Source organism: Chinchilla lanigera, unplaced genomic scaffold (genome assembly GCF_000276665.1).
Source record: "Chinchilla lanigera isolate Chin_1 unplaced genomic scaffold, ChiLan1.0 scaffold00088, whole genome shotgun sequence".
Taxonomy (NCBI): Eukaryota; Metazoa; Chordata; class Mammalia; order Rodentia; family Chinchillidae; genus Chinchilla; species Chinchilla lanigera.
The window spans coordinates 372258-381055 of NW_004955489.1; the positions used below are offsets into that span (position 1 = coordinate 372258).

At 38.7% G+C, this 8798-nt stretch overlaps 1 protein-coding gene across 1 annotated transcript in view; it reads right to left on the bottom strand.

The window, feature by feature from the left end:
• The window catches only part of Acbd3 (acyl-CoA binding domain containing 3), a gene marked incomplete in the record, with an annotated part of 43980 nt that overhangs the window by 34680 nt on the left and 502 nt on the right, over positions 1-8798 (bottom strand).

The following is an 8798-nucleotide window of genomic DNA, read 5'->3' on the forward strand; positions in this document are numbered from 1 at the left end:
TCCTGAGAAACTATTTTGTAGATAATAATATGTAAAATGATAACCATTGATAATTTCCTACCATTTTGTCTGTAATTTGCTAAGTCCCCCCTATTATTATGTTATCCTTCTTTTATTCTTTAAAATTAAAAAAAAAAAAGAAAGAAAAGAAGTAATAACTATTAAGTACACAGACGTAAAAAAAACTTGCTAAAAAAATTTTTGGTTCTAGTTTTTGTTTTTGAAAACACGGTCTCCCCATGTAGTACAAGCTAGCCTCAAAACTCATGCTAATCCTCTTGCCTCAGCCTCCTGAGTGTGGGGATTACAGGTGTACACCACTACACCTGGCCAAAAAATAAATTTTACCAAGAGCTATATTCCTATAGGAAAGTTCCATCTCAGTCCTGCCAGAAAGGAGGACTGGCATCATCACAGACACTCAGAGTTAACTATTGCAAGGTCACTTAATTCAGTGAATTTTGAAATTATGCTTTCTATGGCAACCAAAAACATAAATTAAGCTTAGAAAGACACTGCAGAGCTGTTTTTCAGATGCAGTGTGAAAATACATTCTTATTACTGTCAATAGGAAATACTGCTACACAAAAGACAACAGTTTAAGAACCAAATGCAATCAAAGTACATATCTGTCTTAGTTATGAATATAAACAGCCAATGATGACTTAATCACAAAATACAGTGTAAAATCAGAAGTTTAGAAGGAGGAAAGGACAAGCCAGGCATGGTGGAGCACGCCTGTTATCCCAGCACTTGGGAGGCTGAGGCAGGAGAATCATTGTGAGTTCGAGACCAGCCTGGGCTACAAAGTGAGCTCATGGCCGGCCTGAACTGCTCAGGGAGACCCTGTCTCAAAAAGACAAAAAAAAAAAAGAAGAAGGAGAAAGGACAAATACAGACATATGTTCTAGAATATAAAGAAGAAATTCTAGTGACACACGATTACAATCTTAGCTATTCAGAAAGCTGAGACTGGGGCCAGGGATCTAGCTCAGCAGCACAAGTGCCTGCCTGGCAAGTAAGTGCAAGGTCCTAAGTTCAATTCCCTGTACCAAAAGAAAAGACAAGACAAGAAAAAAAAAGAAGAGAAAGCAAGCTGAGACAGGAGGTTCAAGGGTTTGGGGCCAGCCTGGGCAACATAATGAGTCTGTCTTAACATCAATTAAGAAGCAATAGAACATGGAAGAAACTGTGAAAACAATGGACAGTGTGTGGAAGATGGAGAAGTTAAGAGACAGGAAAAAGAGAGGAGACGGCTGTTTTTCATTATAAATTTTATTGTATAATTTGATTTCTCAGCTGCTTTGGTTTCTATTTTGATAAAAAGGTAAAAGCAGTAAACTCATTTGCTCAATCTCAATAATCAGGTCATAAGATAATTAAGACACATGTGATAGACAAAAATAGTGGTTCCCCCACAATGTCCACATCCTGATCTCCCAAACCTGTGACCACAGTAGATTAAGGTTGCAGCTGACCACACCCTGAACTGTGTACATGGAGTCAATGTAATCCACAGGCAGGAAAGTCAGAGAGATGGGCTAATGGGCATTGAAGGACCAACCATACCTAGCCAGTGCACACAGGTGTTCTGAGGAGCTGGAAAAGTCAAGGAAAGAACTCTCCTCTAAGACTTCCAAAAGAAGGAAAACACTCCTGACACTTTCATTTTATCCCAGTGAGACTTTTTTTGTGGGGGGAGGGCATGCGACACAGGGTCTTGTTCTGTAATTCAGGCTGGCCTTGAACTTACTATGTAAGCAGGGCATGGTGGCACATGCCTGTAATCCTAGCACTCAGGAGGCTGGGGCAGGAGGATCGTTGCGAGTTCGAGGCAAGCCTGGGCTACCAAGTGAGCTCAAGGCCAGCATGAACTGCATGACAAGACCCTGTCTCAAAAAGGGGAAAAAAACAAAAGAACTTACTATGTAGCCCAGGTTGGCCTCAAACTCACAGGCGATCATCCGGTCTCAGCCTTCCAAGTGCTGGGATTACAGGCATGAGCCACCATGACTAGGCCTCATTTTGAATTTTTAACTTCCAGAACTGTAAGTATAAGTTGTTTTAAGCCACTAAACTTGTGATGATTTGTTACAGGAGCAACAGGAAATTAATACACCGCAAAAAAACCACATTTTTTAGGCAATTAAAACCGATATATTGTATTCTTACCAAATTTGTAAGCATTTAACTTTACAGTTCCAATAAGGCAGCACAAATAATATCATAGCCCTACAATCAGTAACCAAGTTCAAATCTCTGGAAGATTAAGATTAAGTCCCAAGGCTGGGGGTGTAGCTCTGTGCTAAGCATGCATGCATCCCTGGGTTCAGTCTTCACCACCCAAAAATAAACAAGAAATTGTATCTCAACTGCTAGTTTATGTATTTTTATACTCTCTCTGGAAGTTAAAAAGATGTACTAAATTATTTCAACACCCCTGTGAGTCCACATTTGATGAAAAGAAAGCCATGAAACCCATGGGCTGGAAGGAATATTAAAGACAGATGACTGAATTGCAACTCAAGCTCAAATCCCCTTTACATACCCACCTAACAATTACTAACCTACGCCTGATCACTTTTGGGTAATGAGAACTCACTGTTGAAAGCAGTTTCTTCCTTCTTTGGATAGCTGTGATTCTTATATGGTACGGAGTATATTCTTCATACCAAGTTGATATCTCTCTTCTTCGACTTATAGGGTCTATTTCTTGTCTTTAGCACTAAATAAAACACCTATGGGATTCGACATCAAAAAAGTTACAAAATACCCACCATGTTTGCCTGCGTTCTCTATTTTCTGAGCTTATTCAATCATACTTCATAAAGCCCTAGTTTAAATCTCAGTTCCTCTATAATTTGTGTCATTTAACCTTCTGAACCTCAGTTTCATCATCAATAAAATGCAGGTAATACTTCTCTCCTTTGGGTTCTTGTAAGGGTTGAAAATGATGTATTCCAAAGTCTTGGCAGAGTGCCTGCACAGAGCAGATACTTTTCAAAGGCAGCCATTGTAATGATGGCAGGCATCTGAATTCCCACTTTCTACAAGTTGCTCTCTTCTGAATGAATTTGTACTTTGTCTTTAACCATACGGAATGTGCCTCAATCTGAAAACACTATCCAGAGCTTTTCTGATCTGTATAAAGGATAGCAAGACCACTTCTCTCTTCCTTCATCCTAGGTATCATGTATCTCCACCAAAGTATCCTAAGGTTATTTTTTTTTCCTTTTTTTCGGTACCAGGAATTAAACTCGCGATCTCGAGCTTGCCAGGCAGGCACTGTGCCGCTGAGCTAAATTCCCAACCCTCCTAAGGTTAAATCTGTTTTTTTAACAGCCATACCACACTGTCACCTCACAAACAATACATTCTGAATAAAATTCACCTCTTGGAAGTATCAAAATTAAACCATACCTCCCTAATGCTGGATTGAGAAAAAAAACTAACTGACAAATTCTTACACTATTTTAAGAAAGAGTAACATACAATATTCCTGAGTCAGTAATTTCACTCTAAAACCACCGTACCGTACATGCACTATGTACTTAATAAAAGTTCAAGACTTTTTCCCTCATTAATTCAACACATAACTCTTAGTAATCCCTTCAACAACATACGCAATTGTAAATATACTATATATATTATCTATCTATACATAGAGAGAGAAAGAGAGAGATAGTCTCATTTTAAGTGATAAAAGTACATCTTCTGGGCGTTGGCTAAGTGTGTTCACTTTGTGAAAACTCATCAAGCCGTACACTGGGATTTGTGTATTTTTCTGTATGTGTGATACTCTAAAATCATCTTAGGCAAATGCTAAAATCATTTAGATTAAAAAATACACACATACACACATAACTCTGAATCTAAAGAAAAACTTTAGTTCAACTCAAATTTAGTACGAACTTAGTGGCTACATTTTTTTTCTCTTAAAACCGTCTCTTAGGTGTATATATCCTACACTATCCCACATTTACGTTTAAAAACAAAGGCCATAAATACAAAAGAAAGGGAAAAATAAACTCAAAATTTAATAGCTGTTCCAATTGAAGAAAAGTTTATTAACAACTAAACTTGAAATTTTTTTTTGTTTTTTGTTTTTCTTTCCGGTACCGGGGATCGAACTCACGACCTTGGGCTTGCCGGGCAGGTGCTGCGCCGCTGAGCTAAATCCCCTAAACCTGAAATTACCCGTGGCTAGTCCACCTAAATCTAGGAGGAATGCACTAATTATATGTTACCAATAAATACATTATAGCTATGTAGTATTTTAAAACATTAATGAGACCACTTATAAAAGTTCTTATGTCTATATTTAAAGAAGACAATGGGAAATGGAACCATTTCAACTGTCCAGATAATCCTATCATTAATTCTCTGGTAATATATAACACTACCTTAACACAAATGGGTACAATCAACAGCAGTGCTAGTGCAAATACATTATTTTATAAAGAAACTGAGTCATCCCAAGTAACCTTTCTTGTTTTTAGAAGTATCATAAAATGGTATTGCTAAGGCTTTTAAACAAACTTATCGGGCCATGGCTATAGCTCAGTGGCATAAGCGCCCGCCTGGCAAGCACAAGGTCTTAAGTTTCATTCCCGATACCAAAAACAAACAAACAAACTTATCAACTATGTCTCCAACACCTTTGGTGGAAGAGAAACTAGTAAAGCTGGTGGAAACATATGACCAAATAGATAAGGTCAGTATCATGAAACAACTCTTCAAAGAGCTCAAGACTAAGACAAAGATAAGATAAAATAGCCAGCATACCATTTCTCTTCTCAGCATGCAAGAGCTGAAGTCATGTGCCTCAAAGCCCTGCCTGCATACGCACTCCGGAAGCTGAGGCAGGAGGATCGCTGTGAGTTCGAGACCAGCCTGGGCTACAAAGTAAGCTCAAGGCCAACCTGAACTGCGTAGCAAGACCCTGTCTCAAAAAAAGCAAAAAAACAAAACAAAAAAAAACAGAGAAAACTGACTTGGTAATAACAGGATTCATCAATTTTGAGGGGTGTTGCAGACTGAACCCGGGTCCTCTCATGGGCTGAATTTGGATTCTACCACTGAGCTAGAATTCCAACCCAGGACTATTTTTTTTTTAAATGGTGCTAGGGATTGAACTCAGGCCCTTTGCACTGAGCTATATCCCCAATCCTTTTTCATATTTTGAGACAGAGACTTACTAAGTCATTAAATTGCCCAGGTTGGGCTTGAACTTGCAATCCTCTTGCCACAGCTTCCCAGAGTGCTGGGATTACAAGTATGCATCATTAATATTTTTGATGCCCTGCTTCATTAATTTTTTTTTTTTTTTTTTTTTTTTTTGGTTTTTCTCTGGTACCGGGAACCGAACTCACAACCTTGCGCTTGCCAGGCAGGCGCTTTTGCCGCTGAGCTAAATCCCCAGCCCTCATTAATATTTTTGATGGGCACATTTACTTCAGTCCTTTAGAGATATCTTCCCCTTGTTATTTTCAAAGCCAATGGCAAAGTTATGTAGAAATTTAGAGTACACGGTTCTCTGTTTTTGCAATAACTGGTACTGTCCATTAAGTGATCATGCTTAGAAAAACATCTTGGATCTTTCTTATTAGTCCTTAATATTTTCATTTAAACGTATTAAAGAAGTTCCAAAATATGGCCATTGAATGGGTAGTTTTGAAAATTTTCCTCACTGTACCTTGAATTCAGTGGAATGCAATGTATTTGCTTTTCATGTGTTTTGGTGGGAAGAAACGTCTTTGGAATCAGACAGAGAGAGAACACCAACCTTGTCTCTTCAAAGCATCTGAGTGGCTGGGAGCAGGTTGTTTAAATGGGGGTAGTACTCTCAGGGAAGGGCTTGTGGGAGAATTAAAACTATACCCTATATGCAGCTTTCACCACAGGGCCTGACTCAGTGAATAACATCTGCTCAGTAATTACCTGCAGTCATTAATTTGTAATTTTAAATTAATGCAACAATCTACCAGCTTAATGTAATATGCCATATTATTAATATGGCTTAATAACATGGCAGAGAAGGAAAAATCCACCCTTCAAAGAATGTTCTAAAACCCCGAACATGATTCTCCAGGTTAACTCCACCTAAGAAGTATAAAGATTATAAAAAGGCAAACCCATCTGTGTTCCTTTGCGTCCTTAATCCAAGCTAAGAAAACAGTTTAACTTTGCTTAGAATTGAGCAACTCTGCGCCCCCTAAAAATCCTTCAATGTTTCCTCATCTTTTTCCAACAAAAAATCCCCACTATTTAAATGGCATTCTCTGAATTCAACCTACCTTTTCAGCTATCTCCATAAACTATTTTACTTTTTTAAAATACACAAGATTTTGTTTAGAGCGTAAAAAATAAATAAAACCAGCAGGGTTGAGGAAGGCTGGGAATGTAGCTCAAAGATACAGTAGTGCACTTACCAAGTATGCACAAGAGTCTTGGGTTCAATTCTTAGTGCTAATAAAGAAAAAACACAATAATGCCTAAACTGTAAATAAAATATTTATATTTACCTGAACTTTCACCTATTATTTCACTTTTTTTTTTCAACACTGGGATCGAGTCCAGGGCTTTGAGCATGCTAAGCAAAAGCACGACACTCAGCTACACTGGAGCCCGTATTACTGCCACTAAACTTCACAAAATTAAAGAGGTTTTTGCTTCAATAACTGCCCTATAACCGCTGTGACAAGAAAAAGAAGCAAGGGTTTCTGATTCCCATTCCAAGTTATTTTTAATGAAAAAAGATATCCACGCTTTAAGGTTGGTATTTATTCCATAGCAGAAGATAAAGTGTAACCTTATTTTTAATTCTTTTTACAAAAATCACAAAATAATAATCCACTAACGTCCATGCAAGACTGATGAAAACACCATGTATTTTGCTAGAAAAATTCCTACAATAAAACAAAGGCAGCATTACTTGCCTCACTCTATTTTCCATAATTCTAACTGGTTTTACATCCTCATTTTTCAATTAGTGTCTCATATACTGCCAGTCTTTTACTACTATGATGTAATGATCCACACAGAAAGGTGAGTACCTGGACACTGCTTTGAGAATTTAGCTTAGAATTATATGAACCATACATATCAATGTAGCTTTTTTCTCTACTGGGACTGATAACTAGGCCTCCAAATTATGAGTCCCTATATTCCTGTCACTCTATAAACATGCTAAAACAACCTACTAAATTCAGACTAGTGAATCTTAAAACTGAGATAGCAAATATTAGATAATCCAGCTCTTTGTATCATACATATGAAAAAGAATCTGGAGAATTGTCTCAGGAGCTCACACAACAGCTAGACTCCAAATGTTCCAGACTCTCAAAGCAATGCTAAATTTACTGCACATTACACAAATGTTCTTTACCATTGAAGTGGGTATTACTATTTTCAAGTAAGTCAGGCTCAGAACAGGAAACTACCCATTTAGGTTTTTAAGTCACATGGTAAAAGCTAGGATTAGAAGGTGGTTTTTCCTACCCTTACTGTCTCCCTGAAAAATAAGTTCCAAGAATAGGAAAAATAAGTTCCAAGAATAGAATTTTAAAGCATAACAACTATACCAATTGTACAGAAACCACCAGATGATAATAAAGTAGTAATGTATCATCACTAGAGCAAACTCTAGTCAATGACCTAAAGGTTCAAGTGATCCAAAACCCATTAGCTATTACCTATCCCCCAACCTAAGTAATATACAGAGGGCTGAAATCACTGTACAACTACAATGATTATTTCAAGGATGTATTTTAATTAAAAAAAAAAAAAAGCAACGCATCTAGGATGATTAAATATTCTGGAAAATTTACAAAAGAATTTCCCTACTTTGTACCAAAGTTTTGGAGAAAACAACTAACACTGAACCACTCAACTTCAACTCATCAAATGCGTACTCTGGGAAGGTCGTCATAGATGTTCTAGAATGTCTGTGGAACATAGCAACCTACTAGGGTTTTTTTGCTTTGTTTTTTCAATCTTTTCGAGACAGGGTTTCATTACATAGTTCAGGCTGGCCTTGAACTCTCTTTACAGTCCAGGCTGGCCTCGAATTTGCGGCAATCCTCCTCAGCCTCCCCAGAGCTCAGATGACAGGCTCTGTTTAAAAGTTTCATTTGTGTGGGGCTGGGGATTTAGCTCAGCGGCACAGTACCTGCCTGGCAAGCACGACGTCTTGAGTTCGATTCCCGGTACCGGAAAAAAACAAAAAACAAAAACAAATAAAAGTTTCATTTGTGGATGTTTCTCCCTGCCTAACTATCTTTAAGAATCAAACTAACGGTCATCAGTCTTTCTCACTGACAAAATCATGTGACCGCTATCTCCACAATTTGACTAAACGGATCATCCAATTAAGAAAAAAAAGACATACCACAATCAAGTTCTAAGGAAACAGACATTTAACTATTTCGAGAGAAGGACAGAGGATCATTTTAGGCCTCACTCTGAAAAGTCGTTCTTCCATGTTGCTTACGAGGTAAAATTTTAACCTAGCAGTTACGAGAACACAGTGCCGGAGGACACACATACGCCTGATACTTCCTCCTGTGCCACATCCGTACTGCCAGGTGACTCTGCCCTGCCCAGGTTTGCGGCTCCTCAGGGCAGCTGCTCTACGCGCGAACCCACAGAAAGAGCTCTTCCGCTCTGGCGGTCTGCGCGCAGCCACGGGACACAGCACACAGACGCGGCGAGGAAGCAAAGGGCAAGCCCAGCACCGCGCCGCAGGGCTCGGGGGGGAGCGCCACCGCGCGTGGGCCCACCGCCCGCGGCGCACCGGC